The 26,093-nt window shown below is 36.2% G+C and overlaps 1 pseudogene; it reads right to left on the reverse strand.

Moving 5' to 3' along the window:
* Positions 1-24,999: 24,999 nt before the first annotated feature.
* Positions 25,000-25,415, reverse strand: LOC105994849 (annotated as a pseudogene).
* Between the last annotated feature and the right edge of the window lie 678 nt (positions 25,416-26,093).

Below are 26,093 nucleotides of genomic sequence, written 5' to 3' on the forward strand. Positions count from 1 at the left end.
AGCAAGTGATAAAGTAGGGGAGTAGATTTGATGGCTATATAGACATCAAACCAAATAGACTTTAATTCAAAGAGGCAAAGATGAGGCTTATATATTGATAAAGAATTGAAGATATCTGGAAATGTAACAATTATAAACATGTATATAACATTCACTAAGTCCCAAAATATGACAAAAATTAATTGAAATGAATGGAGAAATAGACAATTGTATAAACAATAGTTGAAGAATTTGAAACCCTGATTTCAATAAAAAAGAACAATTCTATAAAAGATCAATAATGAAATAGAGGGCCTGACACTACTACAATCCAATTAGATGTAACAAATTATAGAGCAATCCTCCCAACAACAGTAGATTATATATTCTTCTCAACTGCATGTGGAACATTCTTCAGCATGCACAATATCTTGGGAAAATGTAGAACAAGGCTCAATACATTTTAAAAAGAATGAAATCATGGGGGCTGGGAAGGTGGCTCAGTGGTAGAGCACTTGCCTTGCATGCATGAGGCCCTTGATTCAATTCTTCAGCACCACATAAGCAAAAAGCCAGAAGTGGCGCTGTGGCTCAAGTGGTAGAGCACTAGCCTTGAGCTGAAGAGCTGAGGGACAGCGCCCAGGCCCAGAGTTCAGGCCCCATGACCGGACCCCCCAAAAAAAATCTGGCAAAGAATGAAATCATGAAAGTTATTTCTATAACCACAATGGCCTCATGCTAGAAATCAGTAATAAAGGGGAAATTGAGAAATCGCACTAATTTGTAAAAATTAAACAATGCACTCTTAAATACTAAGTGGCTTGAAGAAGAATTCATAGCAAAAGTAGAAACCTATTTAGACAACTGAGAGTAAAACCATAGCATGGGAATGTTTGTAGAATGTAACTAAAGGGTGCTCAGGTGAGAATTCATAATTGAAATGCTAGCAATTAAAAACAATATAAATCACAAACAAAAAACCTAGTCATATACCTCAAAGAAGTAGAAAGAGTAAATTAAACTCAGTGCTAGCAATCATAAGGGAATATTAAGTGTAAGACTGGAAATAAAAAATTCTATAATTGTTTAAAACAATGAAGATAACCAATGAACCCAAAGATGGAAATTGATTTTTGTTTTAAAAGATTAGCAAAATTGACACGTCTGTAGCTAAACTAAAATTAGAAATTAAAATGGATCCATTAACATCAATCTTACAAAAATAAAAAATACTTAAAACAAAAATATGAACACTAGATAATTTAGATAAAGTGGACAACCCTAGAAACACACAAACTGAAGTAAAGGTATTATGGTTTGAATATAAAATGTCCCCCCCACCAAAGTCTTACATGTGGAAAGCTTGTTCCCCAGCTAGTTGTGCTACACACACACACACACACACACACACAATGCAAAATAACCAAGTGACCATGGACTGAAAAATTGAGCCAAACTTTCTTTTCTTTCTCCTTTATGTAGTTTTCTTAATCTATTTTTGCCACAGAAATGAAAACTGACTCACCCAAAAAGGATTGAATTGATAACAAAAACTTTTCCAACAAAGAAATTCCAAGACAGATTCATTAGTAAATGCTGCCAAACATTTAAAGAAGACAACCATAAACCTTCTCAAATCCTTCCAAAAAGTAAAGAGAATACAACCTAATTCATTTTATGAAATCAGAATTACCTTGATATAAAAATCAACATCATAATAGAATTATAAACTAGGATCTCTTCTACATATATATGAAGAAAAAAGAAGGCCTCAACAAAATGTAGGGGGCCAAGATCTGAGGACCATGGTTCAAAGCCAGCAGAGGCCGGAGAGTCTATGAGATGTTTGTCTCCCATGAATCCCCAAAAAGCTGGAAGTGAAAGTGGTTCCAGTGATTGAGCACTTGCCTTGAGTATAAAAGCTAAGGGACAGAAAAGAGGCCCTGAATTTAAACCCCAGTACTGGGGGGGGGGGGAAGACAAGGGGAAAGGGAGAGGGAGAGAGGGAGAGGAAGAAGGAGAGGGAGATTTATGTTTTTATGTTTTTTCAATTTTACGGTCACAAAGAATCAAACAGGCAAAGAGAACTGAGATCGATCAATCTATCTATCTATCTATCTATCTATCTATCTATCTATCTATCTATACCTTTACCTCATCCCCTATTATAGACCCTTACCTGTAAATACTTGGAATATTTTATTTTTGTTAAATTTTTTATGAAATGCAAGCAAATCCAAATTATTTATACAATGTATATTTATCTTTTCCTCCCATAAAGCTTAGCATGCTATGCCAACTAATCTTTACTTAATTTTTTTCAATTCACATTACAGTGTAAAGATCTTCCTACTTCAACACAAAACATACTCTTCCTTGCTTTGAAATTGCAAGATTTTTATGTGGAAATATTCATTCTTCTGTAGATCCATTGAATGTTACTCAGCCTCTGAAAACAAATCCACATTTTAGAAAAGTTTATCACTCTTCTCTAATTTCCAACCTTAATAACCAATTCTGCCTTTTGTTAAAAAAAAAAAAACAAACTTGACCATTCTAAATGACCCCCAAAACATAACTTTGACTACTAGTGTCCAAATGTAAGATGTGCACTTTTCAGTACAGGAAACATTTGGTATTTGAAACTCACATCACAAGAGATTCTGCAGGGTCAAACCCCTAACCATTGAATATTGTCTCTATCTATATCTGAAGGTAAATAGAAAGAAAGGAGGTGGGGGTGGAAATCACATCACCTGCTTATGGGTTCCTCCAAACCAATCTCTGATTCCCAGGTACTTCACGAAAGGGTGGGTCAATAGTTATGGAACCCTAAGGTTTTCAAATAACTTACAGCTTGTAAGTATCAAAGGAAACCATTAATCTCTCAGCTGCTTTAGTCGTTTAAATGAGAAAAGAAAGTGGTTAGTACCTTGCTAAAATAAACCCAACAGGACTCCAGGTTTCAGCAACCATGAAAGAGGTTATTTTCTTCACACATGTTTAACAGTGAATGAAGAGATGAAACGGAAATGAGTTTGCATCGGTACCATTATGATTGATTATGATTCAGCAAAAAAAATTCCTTAGCGTGGAATCTTTCCACTTACAAGTTCTGGTAGATTGATAGACAATGTTGCTTCCTTAACTGAAATGAATTTAAGTCTTAACATTGGGATGAAACCGCTGTCCTCTAACTCTTGTTAGACCCTGAAAGGCAGAGATTTCATCAGCCCTTTCTGATTATGCTAGAGTCTCATAAAGACTGCTCCACATATTCAACTACATCCACAGTCTGACACATGACAGACACTCAACAGAGACATGCCTACAGCAGAAAGGAGATTATTACATACTCCTTTTCAATTCCCTATAGCCTCCTTTATTGTTAGTTAAATGGAAGCATCAGTAGATATGAGTATTTGTGTGTATATGTGAATCTAAACATACACATAGGTACAATTTGAATTTCAAGCAACCCTATCAGAGAAATGTGATCAAAGTTTTTTGTTTACTTTGCTATTTGTTTTAGGAAAATGGCTCATCTGATGTGTATTTAGGGAAGGTTGGCAGAATTAGACTCAAGAGTTAATTTTACAAAATGAAATACATAAAATCAAAAAGAACTCATCTTACAGTTTTTTAGGTACTAGTGTTTAAATTCAGCGTCTTGTGCTTGCTAGGCTTGAACCATGATTGGTGCTTGTTATTTTGGTGATGCAGTCTGGGGAAATTTTCTTCCCAGGCTGAGATCCTCCAGATCTCAGCTCCTGAGTAGCTTGTTTCCCAGGTATGAGCCAAGTGAGCTTGATTTTGTAGTCTCAAGACAAAATTTCTTCTGTTCCAGGAAACCTCAGTTTAAACCGTCAACTGATTGAAGTCTTTCTGCATTATTAAGGATAAACTTCCTTTTCTTAAAGTCAACTGATTGCAAATATGAACCACATTTACAAAAATACCTTCACATCAACACCTAGGTTAGCATTTGATTAAATACTTGTGTATTGTAGCCTCGCCAAGCTGACACATAAAATTAAGCATCACACTTTCTCATCTGATTTTATAAATACCTCAAAGACTGGAACACATTTGTTTTGAGGACTTAGTAAATGCTTCTGCTGCCGTTCACTTTCCTCAGTTATTTTTGGCCCAAGTCCCTATTGTTTCAGCAGAAGTTTGTTGTATTTTAAAGTTCCAGTCTGCTTTTACTCTTGGTTCAAGATTATTTTTCTGTCTGGTCCATCGAGCAATATGCTTTTCTTAGTTCCAGGTTTCATCTCTAGACTTGCATCTAGTCACTTGACTGATATAAGACTGTCTAGCATCTTTTGCATAATGGTCACTATGTATAGCTTTTCAAGTTGTGTAGTTCAGCATCCTGGATTGTGGGATTCACGTTCTAGACTATGTGACTGGAGTTACATACTGTATATAGCTGGGCAACACTAAACAGCCATTCAACTTACAAGCATTCATCTATTTATCCATTTCCCCATCAACATTTACCCTGGGTGAATTCATATTCAAAATTCATACCAGTGAGAATACCCAGGAGGGGTGAAAGCATCTAAAGTTATGCAGATATTCAAGATCAGGTTTAAAATACCTTTTGATCTTTTTATTTTTGGGGGGGGGCGGCTACCCTTCCTGATGTCTTAACTTAGTGTCTGGACACTCTCCCTTAGCATTTTCACTCTAATGCTATAGCTGAACTTCTGGGTTTTTACTGTTTAATTGGAGAAAAGAATTTCACGTACTCTTCCCTGGGCTGGCTTAGAATCTTGATCCTTAGATTGCAGCTATCTGAGTAGCTAGGATTATAGATCAGTAGATTGATAGGTTGACAACTAGGTGCATGAAGGCACTTGACTAAACCCTGTTCCTATTCCTTTTGCCTCTTACAATCTACTCTTCTATCTCACACCAAGCCATACTTCCTCAGTTCTATTATCTCTGAAACTCTAAAGTCTGTAAACCCACAAATAATAGCCCAATGGAGTTTGCCTAATGAATTGTTACTGCTACGTGTGACTGAAGCCAGCTTGATGAGTTACACCATTTCTCCATGTAGAAATTTATCTCCTATCCTGTTTCAAAATGATTTTAAGAGATTGTACGGCATTAAATGGTTTGCACTGAGATTACAGAAAGAAAGTAGGTTAAGAAGGCAAGAGAAGATAAAGTGGACAGGATGTTTTTGTGGGTCTAGTTGGCTGCTTTACTTGAGCCTATCTACAGAATATTGTTTCTCATTGATGTGCTATTTATATAATTTCACTATTTTAGTATCCATATTTTCCTCACATTTTACATCTTTACATTGAATTTACATAAAGATGGCATCTTAAGCAATGGTGGCTCATGCCTACAATCCTAGCTACTCAGGAGATTGAGATATGAGGACTGCAGTTCAAAGATAACACAGGCAGAAAAGTCCATGAAGTTCTTATCTCCAATTAGCCAGCAAAAAACTGGAAGTGGAGCTGTGTTTGATTTCACATGTGTTCCAGTCATAGTCTCTGTTGCTTCTTATGTCCATTTCTAATTTTTCGAAGTGAAATTGAACAGCTTTCAGGCCTAGAGAGTGCCTAGCAAATGCCAGGTATACTTTACCCACACCATTTTATTTGAAATTACTGTAAATGCACATTGTATAAACAAGGAAATTGAGGCTCAGGAAGATGACATTAGTTGTTTAAGCTAACTTCATAGCTGAATCAGAATCTGTACCGTAAACCAAGCACCGGTAGCAGTAACTGGGCAAGGAGGCGAGGGTAGGAGTCTGCGTGGTTTTGACAAGGGTGGGCTAGAATTTGCCCTGGAAATCTTGACTAAAATGTTTTTGTAGGTCCAGGGCACAGTTAGGTTCACAGCTAGGAAACTCTTTGAGGGTAAAGCCACAGCTTGGTTAAATTGGGTGACTCACAAGTGTGAAGGTTTATATTTTAGCACCTGGCAATCAGAGGCAAAATTAAACCACTTAAAAATGAACACCAATGAAAACTCAGAAACTTTGCAAAGTCCTCAGGCTATAGCATACATTAGATTCTTAATTGCAGCTAAGGACTGAATTACTTTTTAACCCATCTTTAATTCATGTGGATGATAAATACAGTGACAATTTTAATTAGTCAAGAATTGAGTCTAGTCTTGGGGCGGCGGGAGGGGGGGGGTGTCATGATTCCCACTTGACCAGATTTGATTTCAGGAGATTCCCCCTGAGAGTTGAGGTCACCATGATATTTACTGACTAGGTTTTAGAGGAGGAAAATTATGTACTATTGAACGCTGAAATATAAAATTTTATAAACTCAAGCTCTTGGAAACATGCAGCGAGCAGAAAAGACTAGCCTAGTTTGTACAAGCATATCAGAACTTTATCAACTCTTTGGTTTGACAATTGTTCTTTGAGACTTTTTCAGGAAAACTTACAATTGCAGGGAGATGAGAGGGAAAAGAAAGGGGAAGTATCCTACTGTGTGTTGGTGTTAGGCTATCTGTCACTGAGCCTTGAATAATGGTAGTTGATGACTTTAGCTTACGTCATCATATTTCTCTACCTGGGAGACTATAGATTTCTCAGAATTTTTTTTCTCCTTTTTCCTTTTCTTTCTTCTTTCTTTCTTCCTTCCTTCCTCTTTCTTTCTTTCTTTCTTCTTCTTTTTTTTTTTTGGTTCCGGTCGTGGGGCCTGAACTCTTGGCCTGGGTGCTGTCCCTCAGCTCTTCAGCTCAAGGCTAGCACTCTACTACTTGAGCCACAGCGCTACTTATGGCTTTTCTTTTTCTGCTTATGTAGTGCTGAGGAATCAAACCCAGGGCGTTAAGCATGCAAGGCGAGCGCTCTAACACTGAGCCAGCTTCCCAGCCCCTCTTTCTTTCTTTCCTTCTTTCCCCCCCTCTTCCTCCTCCTTCTCCTCCTCCTCCTCTTCTTCTTTCTTTTGGCTGGTCCTGGGGCTCGAACTCTTGGCCTGGGTGCTGTCCCTGAGTCTCTTTGTGCTCAAGGCAAGCACTCTACCACTTGAGCCACAGTGCCACTTCCAGCTTTTTCTGAGTAGTTTATTGGAGATAAGAATCTCATGGACTTTTCTGCCCAGGCTGGCTTGGAATTGTGATCCTTAGATCTCAGCCGCCTGAGTAGCTAGGATTATAGTCATGAGATGTTGACTCCTGTTAGTTTTGTTTATTTCTAAATATATTCTACTTTGGGATTTTAGAGGGCTAGCAATCTATAGACATGACTAGCTGAAAATGGGGTATTCTGCCACTAACTTTCAGGAAAAGACATTAGCAGTAGATATGTACTTAAGATTAATTACTCTGTACCTTTAGTCAGCCATTTGGTCCTTTTGACCACTGTGTATTTTATAGGCTAAAGTGAAAAGCTAGTTGGATTTCCTACATTTTATTCTGTCTGTGTTTTGAGCATTTTATAGTAAAAACAGGGTTGTACAATATCTGGCTGCTAGTTAGGAATACAAAACCCAGGCATCCATTTGGTTCAGAGCCTCCCAGCTAAAGAAGCTCTGGAGGAGGTCATTCAGGTAGAAGGCAATGGCGAATCTTGGTGCCTGGAATCAGAAAAGAATTGAATATAACTTAAAGTCAAGTGTTTTACTTCTTTTCCCATCAAGAGAGTGCAAGTGCTGAGAAGAAATCATGGCCTTTAAAATATTTTTATTATTTGTACAAACAAGCTACCATTCAACAAATCAGTTTATAAATGCAATGCAGCTTGCTTGATGTCACCCCTTTTATTATTCACCTCTTTTCCTCCCAACCCCAGCCCTGCACTCAATCTTGTTGTTGTTATTGGTGGTGGTGGTGGTTGTGGGGCTTGAACTCAAGGCCTGGGTGCGTACCTGAGCTCTTTTGCTTAAGGCTAGTGCTCCACCATTTTGAGCCAGAGCATCACTTCTGGTTTTCTGGTGGTTAATTAGAGATAATGGTCTCACAGTCTTTGCTGCCCAGGCTGGCTTTGAAATGTGATCTTTCGATCTCAGCCTCCTGGGTAACTAGGATTATAGGCATGAACCACTAACACCTGGCCACCCAATCGTATTAATTTCTGAAAATGTGCATCAGATATTATGACTACATTTTCCCCACCTTCCTGTCCTGATTCATCTCCACACCTTCTTTTAACCCCCGCATATTCATTTTTTTGGACTGAGTTCATTTTTCTAAGGAGTTACAGTATTTGAGTTCTCCCCTGCAAATACCATTTTTCATTTAATATATATGTATGTACACTTGCATACAACTCCATATGTGTTTATGAGTACATTTATAAATTCATTCTAGCTTCCACATAAGAGGAAAATCATGTGTTCTTTGTACCTCTGGGCCTGCCTTACTTTGCTGAGCATAATTTTTTTCCAGGTCCATCAATTGCAAATGATATAATATTATTCTTCCTAATAAATGAGTGAAATTCTGTTTCATATATATATACACATATATATATATATATATCACATTTTCTTGATCGATTCATCCATTAAGGGACATCTGGGTAGTTTCTGTATCTTGGCTATGGTGAATAGAGAAGCAATGAACATATTTATGCAGATGGCTTTTCTAATTTGTAATCTTTTGTATAAATGCTTAAGAGTTGTATTAATGGATTATAGAATAGTTCTATGTCTAGTTTCTTAATAGTAGCTAGTATAAATTTCAGGGACTAGATATGGAATTCATGGGAGTCAGTTTTGAGGGATTCATTTCCAAGAGGGTGCCTGCTAGGAATGGGATCCTGTAAGTTATAAATCTGATTGAGGGGGTTTCCATAGAAGGCAGACAAAAGAATGCTAGTCCCCATTAACCATACAGTCTCTCATTTGTACTATTCAACACAGGCATTTTTACACATCAATAACCATAAGCAATATATTAATAAATGAGTATGGTTCTGTTACAATAAAACATTAAAAAAAACAAGAATAGGTGAGATTTATCCTTTCTGCCAATCCTAGCCTGTAACATAGTCTAGGAAATCAGAGAAAATAAGCAGGAGAACATGTAAATTTGTCCATGAAGGAATTTATTTTGGATGGCTAACATCAGTCAGGTAGATAATTTCTGACCTTTATTTTCCCCCAAAGCCAATTTCTGGAAAACTAAACCTAAGATTAGTAAATTGATGAAGAAGAAAAAAAGTCATGACCTTAGCTCAAATTTGTGCTTTTGATAAAGAGATTGAGTAATTTAAAAGCAAAGGGTACTGGCACTTTAAGCTCTTCCAAGCGTCAACCTTAACCAATAACTGACTGGGACAGACATGTAAATAGTACACTTCCTCATCACTAGTGAGAACAACCTTGCAATAGATGCTGTCCTTCATTTCTGCAGCCCCAGACAAAGGTCTAACATCACGCTTGACATTACATGTTCTCTTTTATCAATGTGATTTTCATAGTATCCCTTAGGTTTTTCTGAGAACACAAATCCTTATATTAGGGAAATCTCACTAAAGGCAGATCATTTTATGTACTTGTTCAAATATTCCTGACATACATTTTTTTCTGCATTGAACTCTAAAGCGTTCAAACAAAGGTTACTTTATTTAACATACTTTCACTTTAACTTCCTAAGCTCCTATCAACCACACTGGGCCCAGTGGTACACATAATGATTGTTTTGTCCTGAGTTATATCTGTACACCTGGATGAAGAGACACCGTGAACCACATTGAGCATCAGAAAAGCTGGTAGAAATGGACAATTTTGAAAGAAAATAGTCTTCTTCTTGATTAAGTAAAACTCTATGCCTTATTTTCTTTGTCCATTAATACATTGGTGTGAATCTCAGCTGATTCTACAACTTAGGTAGTACGAATATTGTTGTGATAATCATGGGTATATGGGTACTTCCACAGCAGGCTAACTTTTGATTTGTTTGGGTATATACTCAGAAGTAGTATAGCAGAATCACATGGAAGTTCTATTTTTAACTTGTTTTAGGTATTTTTATATTGATTTTCATAGTGCCCAGACTAATTTGCATTCCCACTGCCAAGTGTGTAAGGGTTATTCACTCCTCCCCTGCCTCCTTCTTGATAATAGCTATTCAGACAGGTATGATGGAATTTCAGTAACATTGGATTTGAATTTTTCTGATGGCTAAAAATGTTGAATTTTTAAAAATATATTTACTGGTCATTTGTATTTAATTTAAAAGAGTTGATTCTGCTCATTTATGCATGAATTATTTGTTCTTTTTGTTTAATTTTTTGAGCTTCTTATATATTCTAAATACTAATCACATGTAAAAGGCATTACTGGCAAAGATTTTTTTTTATCATTCTGTACCTTTACTGTGTTGATTTCTTTTGTACAGCAAAGAATTTTTAATTTTATTTGGCAGTTCTTGCTTTTGTTTGTGGTGTTATTAAAGTCTGTTCATAGTCACAGTTTAATTTTAAAGTTGATCTGGAAGTCTTTCATAGCCTTATAAGAATCACACTTCCAGAGGGTGCAGTGGTTGATGTCTTTATTCCAAGTTACTAACAGGTAGAGATGGGGAGAATCAAGGTTAAGGACAGCCTGGTTGCAAAGTTATTGGGACCGCATCTCATTCAATAAAATAAGTGTTGTAGTTCAAACTGACCGTCCCAGCTACACAGGTGGACATACATAAGAGGATCATGGGTTTGAGTCCATTTCTGGGCCCAAACCTCAAGATCCTACTTGAAAAAATATCTAAAAGCAAAAAGAGTTTAGAGAATGGCTCAAGTGACTGCCGGCCCCAGTTGTGGAGGATCTCTGGTGCACTAAGGCTCCTAATAAATAATGGAGAATAAGTAGTCAAAAGCAAGCAATGTGGGAAATGTGATATCTCAGTTCTCAGGTACCATGGAACAACTCAGCAGCCTTGAATAGGAACAAATTAAGTGTGAGAAATCACTCATCCCTAACATGTAGTTGTTTCATAGACTGCCATTGTGAGAAGCATTCAGCCTAATAAGTCACAGACAACAAAATGTGCATTTTTTTCACCCCAGAGGATTTAGCCAGTTGATTAACTCTAAGGAGAGGCAGTTTAGTGGGTAAAAGACTAAACTTTCACTTCAGGGAATTCTGGTTGAGCCCTCCAAGAAAGAGTTCATGTCTCAGCTTTGGGACTCACATGGATAACAACTCACATCAGAAAACCACAGTAAAGGATTTGGCAAGCAGGGGTCAGGTGGCTAAGGAATTATGGGAAGTATCTCCTTCCACTCTCATGGGTAAAAGAACTCTTAAAGATAGGGCAGAATAAGATCATATTGAAACCCAGCACTAAGTCTGATATAAAATCACCCTTTGTATCTCGGGAATCAAAGAATAGATGGCATACTCCAGAGAAGATGATGGTCATGTAAATATTCTTGCTTCTTACCTCCCTTTACTTTATTTCTTACATTTTAAGGGATCCTGTAGGTCAATAGGATAGAAAGATTTGAAATGCACAGATATTCACAAACATCACTGCAGTCAGAACTGAATCACTCGGTGCACACATTGAATTAGACGTAACCATAAGAAATCATTAATACTTAACCATTTTAACCTATAAAACAACAGTTGCCTGTGGCTTCACTATTTTGATATCAGCAAAAGAGGGCCCTCAAGACAAATCAATTTTTAAAAATTAATTTGAACATTTGTTGAAGCAATATCATCAAACAGAATATTGAGTGTTTTCATTTTCTGGCACTGCCTTTATTTTGAGTTACATATATTAAAGGTAGAGTCAAGTCAGAATAAAATTTCTAGCACTTACTACATTTCAGCCTTGCTATATTAATAACAAGCTCTCTATAAAAACTTAAATTTTAATTAAAAAAATTACAAACAATAAATTGTCCTGACTCTACAACCTAAATGAACGCACACCAATATGTGACCTTAAATTACTCAGATGTGAGACAAGGGGAATGTACCCCAGTGGTAGAATGCTTGTCTACTACACATGGAATTCTGGGTCTGACCCCAGTGGTATACATACACAGAAAAAATTAGATTACACCAATGTAGACCCCAAATCCTAATAGTCTTGTTTGTTCTGATCTAAGACAATAAAAGTATATGACTTATAGAAAGACCATTTTAAGGACTGACTGAGATAATGAATGTAAAGTGTCTTCTTCATACTAGACACTGAATAAATAAATATTAGCCAGCATAACAAAAGTTACTGTTGTTACTATTGCATCTACTAGTAGGGAAGTTCTGAACAAAACAGAAATAGATGAAGCCTTGTTTCCACTTTTAGTCAAACTCTCAAGATCACCTTTCTGAGCAGCATCTCCTTTGGCAACAAGGGAATAAATAGAGCTTGGAGCTCATGATCTGAGTTCTAGTTTCTGTATTGTCCAAGTGTATAACCTCAAACAACTTATTTAGCATTCTCTAGCTTCAGTTTCCTCATCTACGAGGATGAAACATATTCATCTGATGGATTTGTGGTAAAGATGAACTATTAAATTTAAGCCACTGTGCCCCATACAAAATGACTCCTCTTCTCCCTTTCCTTTCCCAAATCCCAGTTTGTAATTTTTTGGTTCCTTGTTGACCTTGACCTTAAAACAGGGCCTGACATCCCTTCCCTGTCCTTTGCTCAACACATGGAGAAGTGCCAGCTTTTTACTTCCCCAGATCCTTCCCTACTCTCTTTCAATTATCTATAGTATATTGGTCAAGGTATTAAGGACAATTATCCTCTCAATAAAACTTTGATTAACGAGTAGGTGCCAGCTACTTCCTGGGTTAAGAACTGTGAGAATTTAACTCTGCTAGGATTTGTGTTGGTTATAGGAGTAGAGAAATAGTCTAGAATTCAAAAAGTATATGGAAATAAAAGAAGAATGAGTACTACTCAATTTCACTGGAACATCATCCTACCCCCTGGAACATCATCCTACCTTAGAGTTTGAAGACCACTTTTCCTATCAGTGAGTGACTGACTTATTTTAGAGAGTTTTCTTCAAGGAAGAAAAGAGATGTCTAGTGATACCTTATCACCACCATTATAAGTTAAATATAAAAATATTTTAGAAATTATTATAGGATCAATTACATAACACCTCAGTTTATATTTAAATTCTTAACTTCAAGTACCTCAAAATGTGACAATAGTTGGACATAGAGATTTAGAGAGGAAAGTTAGTTGATTGAGATCATTAGTAAGGCCCAGATCCTATGTAATGTGTAACTTTAGAAGAGAGTTTTAGGCCAGGCGCTGGTGGCTCATGCCTGTAATCCTAGCTACTCAGGAGGCTGAGATCTGAGGATCACGGTTCAAAGCCAGCCCGGGCAGGAAAGACCGTGAGACTCCTATCTCCAATAAACCACCAGAAAACCGGAAGTGGCGCTGTAGCTCAAGTGGTAGAGCGCTTGCCTTGAGCTGACGAGCTGAGGGACAGCGCCCAGGCCCAGAGTTCAAGCCCCACGGCTGACCAAAACAAACAAACAAACAGAAGAGAGTTTTAGGACATGCCAGGAATAATGTGAAGACATAGGGAAGAGATACCTAACCATAGCTAGGATGAAAAGAATATGCTGATAGCTTGATCTGAGACTTCCAGTATCCAAAACTGCATGACAAAATTCTGATTAAAGCCACCAAATTTGTGGTGTTACTACAATACAATAAATTAGGACAGCAAACATCACCCATAGGCTTTCTGCAGCTTTTGATGACTTTTTAAAGAACTGGTAGTTTTATTAATTGATATTTGTTTCTTTTGTAAACACACAACTTCATATGTAGTGGTCATTCAATAACTATAGAGATGAATCTTGCAACTTTTACTCCAAAGTAAAACACCATTTGGCTATGAACAGTTTGATGGTCAGCCATTCAAAATACATTTTCCCTGTGAACTATTTCTTAACCCTCTTTTGCAATCTGGTATTCTGCTCTCACTTTAGCTCTCTTTGGTGTTTCTGAATACATGTTTTACCCTTCCACAATTGTTTGAAGATTCTGTTAGTGCAAGGAGTAGAGACATTTGATAATAGGCATCTTGGCATGGGGCTGAGGGAAGATGCCATATATCTAGTTTTTCCATTAGCTCTTTTCTTTGCTGTGCATCATGGGTAGCTGCTCCTGAGTTCTTCAGGACAAAGGATCCCACTTCTTATCGACATCCTTATGGGTATGTGCTCTAGTTCCTTGCCACATCAGCAACCATACTACCATCTCTTTATAGCTTCCAAAAAAGGTAATTAACTTTCTTCTTTTCTTCCTGGACTATATCCCTGTTATTCTATTAGTGCCATTTTATTGATCTTATGCCTCTAAGTCTATCATTTTAGCTGTCTACACAACCAAATGTTTGTTTATTACACATAATAATAATAAGTCAAATGATTATGAATTATAATAAAGTTCGAGTTAATAAATTAATTGTAATAATTTGGAGTTAATAATAGAAATAATAAAAATAAACTCCTGAACACCATTTTTAAAAGATGCTTAAATTAGGTCACCCAAGTAAGTTTGCTGCATGTTATGTCTTTGTACTTTAACTTTATCACCTGTCAAACTAATTGAATAGGATTAACTGATTCCTCAATTCAGAGGATGATTGGTATCTGCGTGGTGCTTGTTTTGAATACAGATTCTTGGGTCACAAGCTAGAGATTTGTGTTCCATAGGTCTAGCATAGAAGGCACTTGGATGTCTGTGAAGTCTGAGAATACAATACCATTTTTATTGTGTGATTGTTTAGCTGGGAATCTTTTTTTTCTATGCTAGTACCGAAGCTTGAAATCCAGCCCTTGAATTTTCACTTGGCTTTTCCACCTGAGCCACACTTCTACTTCTACCTTTTTGCTAGTTAATTGGAGATTAAGAGCTCTACCACTGGTGCCCAGCTTAGCTGGAAACTTTTATGGTTGACAAATATTCTAAATATGGTGACCTATAAACCCTCTTAAAGCCCTAAATTGAACTTCAATATTGTATAAGAACACATTACAGATTAACAAGTGGAAATGTATAGCTGATTTAGTAGCCAAGATGAGGTATGAGAAAAAGATAACATGAAGCTTTATATGATACAGATATAGTGCAGTCCTAGGGCTTGAACTCAGAGCTTGGGGACTGTCCCTTAAGATTTTTGCTCAACACTGGTACATTACCACTTCAGCCACAGCTCTACTTCTTGTTTTTTTTTTGTGGTCAGTTAGAGATAAGCTCATGGATTTTCCTCTCTGGGCTGGTTTTGAACTGTGACCCTCAGTCTCCTGAATAGCTAGGATTACTAGCATGAGCCATTGGTGCCATGGGAAAAATATTTTTTATATTTGGAAAATAAAGCTCTCTTTTTTGTGTATGACAATTTCTAAAATATATTGTTAATGTGCAATATATTTTTAATCTCATATGTCACAAAGAAAACAGAATTTATTTTTTGCACACACAAAGCTCACTAGTTAATATGAGAGCTGGAGGTAGAGGAAATGGTATCATAAGATTTTCAAGTTTATACAAAGGACTCCTTAGTTTTAGGATTGTAAAGCACAGCAGTAACAGAAGAGTTTCTGAACAGAAGTGAGAAAAGAAAACCCTTAAGTCCAGCTATCACTTTTTCAGGAAGGTATTAAAACCACTTGGGAAAGAATTTTAGTGGAGTTTATTGTCATAAGTAACTTGGTGGTTTTGAGGTTTGCCTATGAACCATCTTTTAGCTATAACAGGCTTACTAGAGGTATGATTAATTGCCAAATTTTAAAAATTTCAAAAATATGAGGTTCCTTATTATATTGGGATAACTTATAAAGAAGTTTTCATTTCATTTGGTATAGTGAATTGTATGTGGCATTATAGGTTACCGACAGTAAACCCTGCAGAATAAGGTTTATATTTGACTTTCACATTAATGTTATGTATAAACTGGAACATATTATATATTTAGTATTTTGTCTTTTAAGTAAAAAACCCTGTATCAAGGTGATTTGGCTTAAAATCTGTAACCAATGGACTGAAAGTTTGTGTTACTAATTTGGGGACTTTGGTGTTTTCTTTCTCCTTCTTTCTTTGGAACAACGATAAATAAGGACATACGACCCTAAGTGTCATTATTTACTAATGTTAAATAATAATAATAGTCATACTCTGGAATAATCCTAATATGAAAGGTAATCTTTATTACAGAGAGTTGAACATTAATATTGAAAGTAATGAGTCCAGAAATAAGAAAGCTAATTTTGAGTCTAGGTTGTCCCAGAACTGTGGACTTGGTCAAAATAGCTAGATAACTGATATAATTGTTTTGAAAAGGAAGGGATATACTATTTTCAAATACTAAGCACTATGCTAAGCATTTTATCCTAAAGGTAATTGTAACACTAGAATTTCAAGCCAAAGAACTATTATTCATGTTTTAGAAAGCATGACATAAGATGAGTTTGGGACTACATTAAGTTGAAAGGAATTTCAAGCAAATAAGCAGGTTAAGCCAGGTGCTGGTGGCTCATGCCTATAATCCTAGCTACTCAGGAGACTGAGATCTGAGGATCACAGTTCAGAGCCAGCCCAGGTAGGAAAGTCCGTGAGACTCTTATCCCCAATAAACCACCAGAAAACTGAAAGTGGCACTGTGGCTCAAGTGGTAGAGCGCTCACTTTGAGCTGAAGATCTGAAAGACAGCACCCAGGCTCAGAATTCAAGCCCCTTGACCAAAAATAAAAACAAAAAACCCAAAACAATACAGACAAAAAACTCATGATCTGAAATGAAGGAAAAGGAATTAAGACAATAAAACCTAGTTGAGTATTAAGACAGTAATTTTCTATAGAATGAGAGCTTTTACATTTACTTTTATGTACCTAGCACTTCACATACTTTATTTAGAGCAATCGATGCTGAGGGAATATTTCTTATTTGATCACAGAATTGACTCAACTTGATTGAATGTCACCAAATAAATAATAAGGTAAAAAGTTTTAAGTTCTGAAATTTTCTTTTAATCATGAGTTATATTACTTTCAATTTCTGCTTCTTCTTTTAAACATCCATCAGGGGACTAGGCTTTTGCTTTCATTTCCTTGAGAAAGAGATTGCATGGGAGAGTCTCTTCATCATGAAAAGATTTTTTTTGGGGGGGGTCTGGTCCTAGAGCCTGAACTTTGGGCCTGGGCGCTGTCCCTCACCTCTTCAGCTCAAGGAGAATGCTCTACCACTTGAGCCACAGTGCCACTTATGGCCTTTTTTTTTCTGCTTATGTGGTGCTGAGGAATCGAACCCAGGGCCTCATGTATGCAAGGCAAGAGCTCTACCACTCCCAGCCCATCACAAAAAGGTTTTATGTCTTCAAAGAACTTAGACTTGTTTATAAGAATACGTGGTGATTCAAGAGATTAACAGAGATAAACAAAAACAAACGTGAAAGACAGAAATACAGAGTGAACAAAACAGTGTATCCTGAAGCAGTATAGATTGGCTGAGAATTGAGGAAATTAGATTAGTTCAGAAGAAGGGAAGAAGAAAGCCCTGTGCTCTGCCCTGAATGGTGTCTGAGGATGCGAATGCAATAGGCTAACTCAAGAGTCCCCACACAGACCTTCTGAAGAGATGCCTTGTGACATGGCATGCCAATTTGCTCAGAGCAATACCAGCAAATAGAATTTGTCTAGCCTTACATATGTAGGAGAGGCCTTGATAATGGAGACCACTGGATTCAAAAGGTGCAGTGTAGGTACCCTTAGTGCTCTCTCCTGCTTGTCCTGGAAATCTTGCCACTTTCAGTTCTGTGAACGAGACCCCAGAATTCTGATGCAATTCCTGGTGAAGCTGAATTTTAATTACTGCATGAATAAATTCTACCTTGTACTGAGCTAGATACACATTAAATATGGGTTAAATCTGAGAATCTAATTTCCAACAGGCATTGGCAAATTTGAAGATGATAAGGATGGGGAGAGAAGAGCAATGGTACAATAGTAAAAGGTGTACAAGGAGCTGGGTGCTGGTGGTTCACACCCGTAATCCTAGCTACTCAGGAGGTTGAAATCTGAAGATGGCAGTTGAAGTCAGTCCAGGGAGGAAAGTTTGGAGACTCTTATCTCCAGTTAACTACCAGAAAACCAGAAGTGGCGCTGTGGCTTAAAGTTGTAGATCCTTAGCCTTGAGCCAAAAAGCTCAGGGATAGCACCCAGGCCCTCAGTTCAAGCCCCACAACCAAAAAAATAAATAAAAATTTTAAAAAACGTACAGTGATGTGGGTTCCTGAACAGGAGATTGAAAATCAAGGGTTCAATCCTTGCCAATGTTTGTTCAGGCACTTATTAACTTTTAGGCCCTGTTCAAACACTTAATCACTTCAGACTTTCAATTTCTGTAAGAACACAGTGCATGTATGTCACTATTATCGCCATTTTTAGGACAAAATGGAGGCCTAGCGAGGACAAATAAGTTTTCCAAAATCATACAGCTGAAAACTAGCAGTCAGGAGTCAGACCTCCATTTTGATCCAAGGTTCATGACTTCACTTTGAATTAGTGTAGGAAAGAAGTCCTCCAAATAGAACCAGTGATTGTACTGGAGTCGGCTGACTGGGTATCATGGATGGTATAAGAAGTTTCAGATACTGATGGAAGCAAACATTATACGAAGTCACTATCATCTCTGATTCTGAACATCTAAGAGATTGTCATTTCCTTGGCATTTCATTTGTTATTATTATTATTATTGTTATTATTAGTCAGTCACAAGGCTTGAACTCAGGGCCTGGGCACTGTTCCTGACCTTTTTGCTCAATGCTTACACTCTACCATTTTGAGCCACTACTCCACTTCCAGTTTTCTGGTGGTTAATTGGAGATAAGAGTCTTACAGATTATCCTGCCCAGGCTGGCTTTGAACCTTGATCCTCAGATTTCAGCTTCCTGAGTAGCTATGATTACAAGCGTGAGCCACCAGAGCTTGGCTTCTCATTTGCCAAATTTTAACATTCTTTTAAATTGTCATACTCAGGTTTTTGGCATGTAAAATTGAAAAAAAAACTGCAGTAAAATTCTAACTCAGATTATGTAGTATTTATCCTCATTAGAAATACTCAATTGAGAGCTTTTTATTATCGAAAACAATTGGTTCATGTTTCTATGCATCTAATAGTGGATAATTTTGTTGAAGTTTTATTCAGATTATTCTATTCTTTTATATCCCAAGGCTTTTGGCAAGTATGATAATTGAGTCTGTTGGGTGAATTTCTTGGGATTAGTTTTCCCTGTGGCTTTTTGAGTTTGGGAGGTCATCTTGGTTGACCTGTCTCCCTCGTATCTGAGTGTACTCACGCCACTCTGTGTGATATACTTGAAATAATATGGTGGGATGAGTCTGCCCCATTACGGTATGGAGAATGTCACAATTGCTTGCTCATAGAGATCGATTGCTTAGAAATGTCAAGAATTTATAGTATTTCTAGAGTGTATTAAAGAGAGGATGAGTAAAACTAAATAAACACAGACTCCAAATTGTTAAACGAGTCTTTTCAAGTATACAACTATAAAGCAATCAAAGAAATACCATGCTGTGTTTAAGACTGGACTCTAATTTTCTTTCCTTTTTTTTTTTTTTTTTTACCATCTTGGCATGACATAGTAATCACAATCACACTATTTAGGTTTTGGGGTTTATTTATTTATTTATTGTGTGTGTGTGTGAAAATACTGTACAGAGGGGTTGCAATTACACGGGCAAGGTAATGAGTACATTTCTTATCAAACATTGTTGCCTCCTCCTTTGTTTCCCCTTCCTATCCCTTCCCATTTCCTCCTCCTCACTCCCACACTCCCCCCAGGCAAAGTTGTAAAGTTTGTTTTTCGACATAACACCATTTATGTTTTTGAGTCAACAATTCTGCAACTACATTTAAACTTATACCTAGACTTGTAAATATCTAATAAATTCAGTAAGTTTTTAGTTGCAACACTACCAAGTACTTACTAAAATTAATTTAAAATTATTTTATTTATTATATCAAACTTACAGTATTATATTTTAAATATTGTCTAGGGAGATTAATTTATTATAAATTTTAGTTAAAGTAGGGGCATTACAAAATAGTTATTCTAAATTAAAAGCTTAGAGATGTATCTTTCTCATTTTGTTTTGCGTTTCTATAACTTTCCAAGACACAAAATGAAGCCAAGCCAAAAATCTCCCAATTATAAAAAAGAAAAATTGATTTAAATCTTGAGTTAAGCTTACCAAAAACATCATAGAAGGCAGATTTTGTGTGGAGGGCAGTGTAAAGCAAATGTCAGATTTAAAATAAACCATTAGTATGAAAAATATTTACTTTCTCAAAATATTTTCAGAAAATTTCTAGTCACAGTACATGGTCATGTTCTTCCTCTCCTTTCTCCTTTCTTTCTCTCTCTCTATCTTCCTTTCTTTCTTTCATTTTCTTTCTTCCTCTCTTTCTTTCCTTCTTTTTTCCTTCTTTCCTTCTTTCATTTCTTTTCCTCTCTTCTGTCCTTCCTTCCTTACATCTATCTTTCCTTCCTTCCTTCATTTCTTCTTTCCTTCCTCCTCTTTCTGTCTGTCTCTTCCTCTATTTTGACTTGCTGTCTTTCTCTCCCTCAGTGTGTCCCTTTCTGCTCATTGTCTCTTTGTCTTTGTGTCTCTTTTTGTGTGTCTGTCTATGTCTTTCTCTGTGTGTGTGTCTCCCCTCCTCCCTCCCCCTCAAGTCTGGCCTTGAGTGTGTGATGGTCTTGCACCTTAGTCTCCCAAGCGCTGGGATTACGGGATCATGGCATATGCCTAGCTTTACATAGGCAAGTTCTGAAAGGCAGCAACATGCTGTGGTAAACCTATTACATTGGAAGATTTCCATTAGGATAAATATGTATTCTCTCTAATTTTCTTATAAAGAGAATCTGATCTTGGAGGACAAATCTAGCTTCAAGATAAGAGAGCTTAGAAAGAAAGATGACCTTTTCCAAAAATCAGGATTTGCCTTTATTCTAAAAGCCATCTCTTCAAGGACAGTCCTTTTACCTTTTTGACATTCTTGCTCTCTTAAATATTTTTTTCACTGTTTAAGGAATTTTATTAAAGCAAGAATTTTATAATTCAAATTACATTTCCTCGCACAGTTATCAATTCTGTTACTTAGAACTGACATCCTGAGCTATTCCACACTAAAGAATTACAAAATTAAAGAAAGGAATGCTTTAAATTTTTGTACTTTGCTGAAAATTCTTTTTCCCAGGGTCTATAAAACATTAATTTGTTTTTATATTTTACTATTTTTTGTAGTTTTTTTGTTGTTTTTAAATCAAGTAATCTAGGACTAGCACTGTTTGCTAGATCTGGCATTTGCTCAGTATATAAGGTTCAAAGTTTCCTTTCCTTTTTTAATTTATTTTATATTTTGCATTTTTCATAATATTTAAGTTTTTCGATGTTTAGATATTTTTCTTTGGTGAAGCACAAGTTGTTTTTTTTTTCTTCTCAAAACATGCTTTATTAGTATATTGAGTCATACATTGTGTTTTTGACAAGTTTCTTTTCATGGTCCCTGATCAATTTTTAAACAGCTGGAACACCAGTGGCACTGTTAACTGCTTTCTGGGCAGCCTCTTTAGCTTGGTGGGCTTGTAGTACAGCTACAGCTTCATCAACCTTAGAACGCAGAGACTCTGGAGACTCAAGCATATGAAGTAGTTCTGAATTATCTATCCAATAACATGCCAGTGATTTTACCAGCAAGGGTAGGGTGCATGGCTTGGATAAGAGGAAACAGCCTTTCACCCAACATTTTCTTTTGCTCTTGAGGGGGGGCAGATGCCAACATGGAAGCAGTCAAAGGTTCCTGACCTTGTACATGAACAGCAGGTTGTTGCATGGTATCTTGTGGCAAAAATATGGAACGCTTCACGAATTTGCGTGTCATCCTTGCGCAAGGGCCATGCTAATCTACTCTGTATCGTTCCAATTTTAGTATATGTGCTGTCGAAGCGAAAACTCTCTTAAATATTTTTCTCTATCCCAATACTTTCAAATCTTGTGTTACATATCTGAATAAAAAGAACAAAATTTTTTTATAGAAAAGGGAACCAACCAACACATAATGAGTAAGGATACCTCTTGTCAGAAAATCAAATGTAGGGTTTTTCTTTTTTTGCTTGTTTGTTTTGTTTTCCTATTTTTCCCCTTTTGTTACTGATTTTGATTTCTGTACCTTTTGTCTTGTAGATAAGTATATCTGATTTGGAGAGGGGAAGGGGAAGCACAGAAATGGTGGGACAAAGGGTGAACTAACTCAGCAGTGATGCTCACTAGACACTATACAATATGTGGGGAACCGGGTCAGGAGGGAAAAACTGGGAGAGAATGATGGAGGGGTGACATTGTCCAAAAAGAAATGCACTCAATAGCTGACTTATGTAACTGTAACTCCTCCATACATCACCTTTACAATAAAAACAAACAATAACAAAAACCAAAACCAATAAAGACCCTGCAAGTGTCAGGTTTGGAGATGAGGTACAGGTGATTGTAAAAAAAACAAAACAAAACATGAAGGGAACCATTGGGAATGATGGTAACGCTCTATATACTAATATTGGCTTGTGTTACACAGCTGTGTGCATTTATCAAAATTCTTACTGTAGTACATTTAATATTTATGCATTGCATTGTACAAGGTTCATCTTAAAGAAAAAAATAGCATAGAAAAATATTTAACTGAAGTTAGGGAAATGATGTCCCCAACTTATTTTGAAATGTTTCCAGAAATAATGTTTTGATGACTAAATAGATGAATAGAGATAGTTATCTATTTGGATAAGCCATTATGTGGTAATTATGGAGTCTAAATATCAGTCCAATGGTGTTATTTGGTGTAAAGTTCTTTCAACTTTTCTGTAAGTTTGAAAAAAAGATTGATTAATTTTTTTAAAGAGAAAATCATTTACATTGCATAGAGGTATATTTTTATTGAATTCTAGGTTTAAAAGACAGATTAACTTATATATTTATTTTGACATTCTCTAAGAAATCAAGCAAAGTGTCTTTCATATCACATAACAGATATTATTTTACTTTTATTCATGAAGAAAGGAACAAGTTTTGAAAACAAAAGACCGGATGGACCACTAAATATTAGTTTATTTTAGAAACTATTTTCCATTCATGAGATCTTTAGAGAATACCTTAATATAGAAAGAAAAATCCTCTATTGGCAAACTTTAGGTTTCATTTTGTATATCAAAGCATTGCCATTTTGTTTGTATTATTAAAATGATGTTGAGTTTTCTTCTCAAGTCCAATATTTTCTATAATATTTTCACATAATGTTTCCTCTTGGTTAAAAGAGGAACAAAGTTAAGTGCATCACAAATATTAAGTATTAAAATTAAAATCTATTTTGAAAGAATATATAAATTTTGATGCCACTGAAAATAAATGATGAGAAAATGTTAATAGACTATTTGTAAATATACTCAACAATTTAGTTTTTAGTAGTGTAATTTTTTTGTGCCAGGATCTGGTCACTGTCTTTATGCTTTTTATCTCAAGCTACTACTCTACTACATAAGCCACACCTTTGGTTTTTTTTTTCTTTTTTTAATTAATTGGAAATAAGAGTCTAATGAACTCTTTTGCCCTTGCTGGCTTTGAACTTCAATCCTCAGATCTTGGCCTTCTGAATAACAAGGATTATAGGCATGACTAACTTGTGCCCAGCAGTAACATAACTTTTAAAATGGAAAAGTACCCTTTTAATGAGAAGACAAATGTACTTGTGATATTCAATTATTAGATTATATGTAATCTGTGAAACTTTTCAAAGCAGCAGTGTTCCTGGGCATTATCATTTATAAGGAAAAAATAATCCAAATATGTTTTATTACAGAAATTAATTTAAATAGTGTCAGAAACTCTTCATGTTTAAAAATGGTTTTTTTGTGAAGGACTTTTCTTGTGATTAATAATACAAATACTTACGAGTCAGACTTCTAAAAAATATGGGTCTTGGAAAGGATAGTGGGAGAAGAACAAGGGAAGGGGTAACAATGGTTGACAAGAAATGTACTCATTGCCTTACTCATGTAACTGTAACCCCCTTGTACAGCATCTTTACAATAAAATACAATTTTAAAAAAGTATAAGTCTTCAGAGTATGTTGATGGCCAAAAAATGCTAATCATGAATGAGCTCTACATATTCCAACGAATCTACCTAGTTCAGATCATCACTTGGCTTTAACATATTAAGATTTAGAACAAAAAATTTATTTTAACCAAGTTCTTAAAAAAAAAGTAGCATATATAAACATGGATGTTAATACATTAAAGTGACATAACTCAACCCAATTTGCGTGTCACTTTTTGAGATACCATGCAACTGGAAATACTTTTTCTATCATGGTAGACATTAAAAAGAGAACAATTTTGAACCAAGGAACTCAAGACTCTAACCCTAGCTACTTAGGAAGCTGAGACTTAAGAGTTGCATTTTGAAGCCATGCTAAGCAAGAAAGTCTATATGAGACTCGTCTCCAATTAATTACCAAAAATGCCAGAAATGGCTCTGTAGCTCAAGTAGTAGAGCACTAGGTTTGAGCAAATAGAATAGGGACAGCATCAAAGTCCTGCATTAAGCCCCAGAACTGGCACACACACACACACACACACACACACACACACACACATACACACACAAACAAATCGCCATTTTATAAGGGTGCTCTTGAACCACCAAGAAGAGTTTTAATATAACAGACACCACAGTTCTCACTGTGCTTCATAGACTTTGGAAAGACAACTAAAACACCAGAGTTTTAATTGACATCATAACCATAGGTTGTATCCTCTCAGCTTGTGTGCTCAGTTCTCAGATCACTTGATTAGAATCTTGTTTTTACTACTTCTTTGCTGTTGTTGGTAATTTGTAGTTTATACATGTTTAGCTTTTATAAAGAACATTTGACAAGCTGTTTATTGTAATTGAATTTGATGCTGAATATTCTTCAAAGGATTTTAGTTAGAGCACAACGTTTTAAAGGAAATTCCACATTAACTTGTTATAGCAAGTTGTTACTTTTTCCAACTTTTTCTATAAGTGATCTAACTCCAGGTAATTTTCAGATCAATCTAAGGACTGGTGGTCATCTAATAACACCAATGAGCACAGGAAAGAAGCCCTGAACAAATGAAAGAGTCCCAAAATTGCAAAGATTATGCCTATCAAGGACACACCAATAAGGACCATAAACCTGCCACCCAGGGAAAAAGCCCATGGCTTTCGTTTTATATTTTTGAAAAAAGAATGTGAACATTCTTTCTATATCTTTCGCAAAAGCCACACCAGTCATAAATAAAACATTTGCAATACCAAGTAGTGCTTGTCAAAACAGAGACTCTTTCCAAAGAACAAGAAAAATGCTCCAAACACTGTTACTCCCATTCCAGTTTTCCGAGTGTCCATTAAGGAGCTCATAACTGTTGCAGTGGGACAGCAATGGCAGCAAATCAAGAGTTCAAAGTGAGAAACAGACTCAGGTAAAAGAAAACTAGGAAGCAGCTAGGAGAGAGCTGCTTCCTCAGCAACCTGTGTTCAAAGACTAATGTACAACATGTAGTCCCACTAAACTTCGATTTGAAAGAACTCATCATAAAATGTTATAATGACACATGTGAATAAATAGCAACATACATTACTTAGAAGGTAAATACAAAGTCAAATAATTGTATATAGGTGATAGGATGAAGGACAATGTCTAAAAGATTAATAATGTTAATTATTTAAACAGCTTTGATACAACCAGTGATATACTGATGAAGTGTCTCTTAGAAATGAACAGGAGATGCAGAGTAAAGTGAAAGATTAGAAGGTTGCTATATTTGATTCTGGGATTGAAAGAGTCAAGATGAAAAAAGAGAAGCTATTTACTGAAGGCAGAACAGGATAAGAAGACCCTTGAGAATCATGAAAGTGTAACAAGAGCTAAAAAGCACAGCTGAAAAGCAGCAAAGAAAAGTAGGAGACATTCTACAGGTTCAACGTAGCACCCCATTGGGGAGGGGAAGCCAGAACCACGGCCACAAAGGTAAGTCAGGCAGGTCTGGCAACAGACTGGCAAAACCAGCTGTGGGGGAAGTCCACACTACCAGCAAA

The sequence above is a fragment of the Dipodomys ordii genome, unplaced genomic scaffold (assembly GCF_000151885.1).
Source record: "Dipodomys ordii isolate 6190 unplaced genomic scaffold, Dord_2.0 Scaffold110, whole genome shotgun sequence".
NCBI classification, from domain to species: domain Eukaryota; kingdom Metazoa; phylum Chordata; class Mammalia; order Rodentia; family Heteromyidae; genus Dipodomys; species Dipodomys ordii.